We start from the raw sequence: 5,049 nt of genomic DNA on the forward strand, positions 1-5,049 counted from the left end.
TCTGACTTCCAACTTCCAGAACTGTGAGAAATAATTGCTTGTTGTTTAAAGCCACCCAGTCTATGATAATTTCGCATAAGATATTTCTCTTTTTTTTAATTTATTTATTTTGGCTTCATCGGGTCTTAGTTGTGGCATGCAGGATCTTCATTGCAGCATGCAGGCTCTTTGTTGCAGCGCGCAGACTTCTCTCTAATTGTGGCGTGTGGGTTTTTCTCTCTTTAGTTGTAGTGCGTGGACTGTGTAGTTGTGGCCATCGGGCTTAGTTGCCCCGAGGCATGTGGGATCTTAGTTCCCTGACCAGGGTTTGAACCCACGTCCACTGAATTGGAAGGTGGATTCTTTACCACTGGACCACCAGGGAAGCCCCTGGCCTAAGATATTTCTAATATCCCTTTCCTGATTTGCCAAGATTTGAAATAGGATTAAGGAGCCACATATCAGTTTAAATATTAAAAATTGAGCCAAAGCCATTTTGAATGAGTGAATTGAGCTGAGAAAAATAAAAGACAAAAAGACATTCCTTGCTTAAGATTCTCTTAATATGAGAATAGTGGCTATACTTGCCAAATCATGTTCATAAAGGCCCAGAAATTGTTTTGCAAAAGGAATGGAATCATCAAAATCACAGACTATGCTTAGAATTTATCTACCCTCGAGTCACATGTACTAATCTATATCATCTCTTCCTGAACAAGCGAAATCAATTACTCTATTACTTTAGCAAAGTGAATAGAAGTACAATACAATTTCATTGGTTGTATAAGATCAGGTACATTAACATCAGCTAATACTGCCACTTCCTGAGCATTTATTATATGTCATGCACTGAAAAACCTGCAATACACAGTAATTTAATCTTTACGGCGACTCCATGAGGCAGGTAGCACGATTATCTCTACTTTGTAGGAATGGAAAATGAAGTTTAGAGGCAAATTACATAACCCATTTTAGCCTCACCTCCTCATTTGTAAAGTGAGAATAAAAGTATAAACTATTTCTTAGGGTTGTGAAAAGTAGAGTCTGCACGAAGCATTTAGCCTAGTAAGTTCTAAACATGTAATTACTATTACAACTACTGCTACAGCTGCCGCTACTCTACTACTACAACTACTATTACGGGTTATTATTATTGCTGTTATTATTAAGGTTAAGTTATTTGCTCAAGGTCACATAGAAAATGGCAGAGTCAAAATCTGAATTCAAGTCTGTCTGACTCCAAAATTTGGGTGCTTGGCCGGTAGGAGACAATGCCTCCAAGCAACTAGCCCAGGGTAGTTCTGAGAATAAGAGAGCAATTCTGGAAATATAGAAGTTACTCTTTTTTATGGAGAGAACATACAAGAACGGTCATCAGAAAACAGCCATCTCTTTAAGTTTCTCCTTCCAGACCCAAACACACACATAGGAAGAGCACATGCCTCTCCACCCCACACTCATCTTCTATGTCAAGAAGACCTTTTATCTTTTTTTACCATAACATATCTTTTTTTTTTTTTTTTGGCCATGACGCACAGCATGTGGGATCTTAGTTCCCCGTCCAGGGATCAAACCCATGCCCCCTGCATTGGAAGCACAGAGTCTTAACCACTGGACCACCAGGGAAGTCCCCAAAATATGATAGCTTAATGGTCATAAAATTACATCCTTTTCAAGGGAGGCGGATAAGGAACTAGAATTTAACGAGGAACCATGCCTAGGGCAAGCAAGAACCATCCGCAGCATTGAGCCAAGGTGACGACACTACAGAATGCAGAGCCAGTTCCTGATCCTGACTTATCCAGTATCAGCAACATGACTCAGAGTGAGCTACAGTCCAGGCACATCAATCACAGTGAATGGTGGTGCTGAACTACAGCATTAGGGGACAAGTTCTCTGACCAGTAACTCTCATAAGTTTAGCATGATTTTGAATATTTCTGGATAAGTTCTAATCCATCCAGCAATTATTTGCACTCATTTGACATTTTTCTAACTGCCCTGAAATTCATATGTGAAATTGTTTTGGAGCAATATATTAATATATTGCACTGAAACCCCATTCTTAGTTTATCAAGATAAAATGAATTGATCTAAATTATACTATCTTGGGCTTTGGATTCCCAAAACTTCTGTGTATGTTTGCATTTTAAGCTATCATTTCTTGAACACCTTGACCCCAGAGGTTTATAAACAATCTAGACACATAGTTTTCTCTTCTGAGTGTTCAAGATGTACTTGGTACAAAATAGAATAAGAATCCCTGTTCAAGGCTGATCACAATAAACCCTACTCCCCCAGACCAGTGATTGGTTTATAAATTAGCTTATGACCCAATTCTGGCCAATGAGACAAAGAAAAATCTTTTAGGGACTTCCCTGGAGGTCCAGTGGTTAAGACTCCACACGTCCACAGCAGGGGGCACAGATTCAATCCCTGGTCAGGGAACTAAGAAGTTGTTGAAGGACTCAAAGCAGAGAAGTGACATGATCCAAAGCTCATTCCGGCTGCTGCTGTTTGGAGAACACACTGGAGAGAGAGAGCAGGCAGTGGGGAGACTGTACGGGGATACTGCAGGAATCCAGGTAAGAGATGATGATGGTCTGAGCTATATAATGGAAATATTAATTGGAACAATTATTCTCAAATTTTAGTTTGTGGGAGAATCACTTGTGGTATTTGTTTAAGTTGCAAGAGAGCACACCAGTGGATTTCGATACAGGTTGACTACAGATCACACCTGTGAAACACCAATATAGAAACATTCATTAAGACCTTTGACTTTCTGGAGCTTCCCTGGTGGCACAGTGGTTAAGAATCTGCCTGCCAATGAAGGGGACATGGGTTCAATCCCTGGTGCGGGAAGATCCCACATGCCATGGAGCAACTAAGCCCATGCGTCACAACTACTGAGCCCATGTGCTGCAACTACTGCAGCCTGTGCACCTAGAGCCTGTGCTCCACAGCAAGAGAAGCCACCACAATGAGAAGCCTGTGTACTGCAACAAGTAGCCCCTGCTCATCACAACTAGAGAAATCCCTCACAGGGCAAGGAAGACCCAATACAGCCAAAAATAAACAAAATAAAAATTAAAAAATAAAAGAACTTTGGCTTTCTAAGTGACATGATTTTTCAAAAATAACCATCTCCCATTCTTTAATTTCTCCCAATGTAGGGACTTCTAGCTTTTCCAGGTAAAAAGTCCTTAGGTCCCAAATGCCTTAGAGTCACATGGTTTTTCCTACAGTCTCACCTCAATCTCTCTGAGCACAGCCTAACCTATTCCCTCTTGTGCTACACTCAATAAAAGAAGAAATGTTCCTATAACCCACTGTCCCTAATGTTCTTGAACATTGTTCGTTTGTCCATTCAAAAAGCACCTACTAAGCACCCTTGAGGTGCTTAGCACTGAGCTGGGCTCTGGTCATACCAAGATAAATAAAACACACCCTCTCATATGATAGATATCCACCTTCTTCCTCTATTTATCTTCCCTTATATACCATGCATGCTATAGAACTTAGACAGCATTATGAAGCAGAAAAAAAGGATCACAACAAGAAATTAGATTCAGTAGAAAACAGGAGCACAATGAGAACAAGACTTTGGGAAAATATAGCCTGATGAGACTCTCCTCGGGTCCTGCATGTAGATGGGGGTCTTATTATAAGCCTCTTACCTGAACCTTAAACAAAGAACAGGCAGCCTCTGTTATCAGGACAATATCTGACTGTCTGAGAGCACTCTAGAGACAAGCACTGAATACTCAGCAGAGAGAACTATCTGTCTAAATTATTTATAAACCACTAGGGGCAAGGTTGTCTTGTTGGGGGAAGGAGAAACAAAAAGGAACTATAATGCCATCTTCTGAAGTTGACCAAAACAAGGTCCCCAGATCACTGCATGCTGATCTGAGGGGTGGACGATTTGAGAATTCATGAGATATTATTGGGATTTCAGTCCCAGTCCTAGGCACTTTGATGTCTAATTAATATGCTGAACTCAAGCTAAATAAGATTAGAAGGGGTTTATTAAAAGCATAATTACTATTTCTAGAAACAATGCCAGAAATTATTTTTTAAAAGATAGATATTGAGATGTTTGGGGTGGACATCAAAGGTGACAATAAAGCTTTAAATACTTCTGCCAAGAGCCTTAAAAACAACAATTATTCAGTAAGTAGTAGCCTGTTCTCACGAGTCATCTAGAACCTCAAATTTTTTTTCCTAGCTACCCTGAACGCTTAACAAGATGGCAAACAATAGACTAGACAATTGCAATAAAGGAAATTATTTATTGTGTACAAGTTACACTCTCAATAAACTGACTTTGCCAGCATGTTGGACACAGTAAGGTTTTCAGGCTGCTGACATACTCCTTGGCAGATCTCTGATGAAAATGTGGTCCTGATTTAAAATATAGAAAGAAATTGTTAAATATAAAAGTATAGAAATGGAACCCTGGCAGGCTAAAAGCATTCTTGTACCTCAAAAGACTTACAGTTTACTAAAGGGCAGGGGAAGAGGGTGATGAAACTGCCTGCCTAATTTAAATTTACAAACTATTCAGAAGATTGGAGCATTCAGTTCAATAGGTATTATGGTTTCTGAGCTGCCAAATGGCCAGTTTCACTGGGCTTGGGGTAGCTGGGTTTTTTATGCAACTGTGATGCTGATTTTATGTAGGCACAACCTTAGGCACTTGGAAGAATCTGGTTTCAAAAGTGTAACCAAAGCTCATACACATGCTTATACGTGTTAACCAAAACAACTACAATTGTTCCAAAAAGATAGCGTCGTTTATATTAGATTTGTTTTTCCTGGTTTAATACACCGTTAAACACCAATAAGTTCATCAAATGTAGTTAGATAAAAATCTTTCTCTCATTACCTCATGAATATTCACTATGGTTAACACCTTCCTGGGGTGCTCTGGCAGCATTTTTGTTTTGGGTTTTTTAATGAAAACCATGTCTAGCAAAGGTCTGAAGTCACATTCTAAAGACAAAGAGCCTTTAAAAAATTTTTAGAGTAAAAATATTTATCCCCCCCAAACATGAGTGATAATCT

Source organism: Hippopotamus amphibius, chromosome 4 (assembly GCF_030028045.1).
Source record: "Hippopotamus amphibius kiboko isolate mHipAmp2 chromosome 4, mHipAmp2.hap2, whole genome shotgun sequence".
Taxonomy (NCBI): Eukaryota; Metazoa; Chordata; class Mammalia; order Artiodactyla; family Hippopotamidae; genus Hippopotamus; species Hippopotamus amphibius.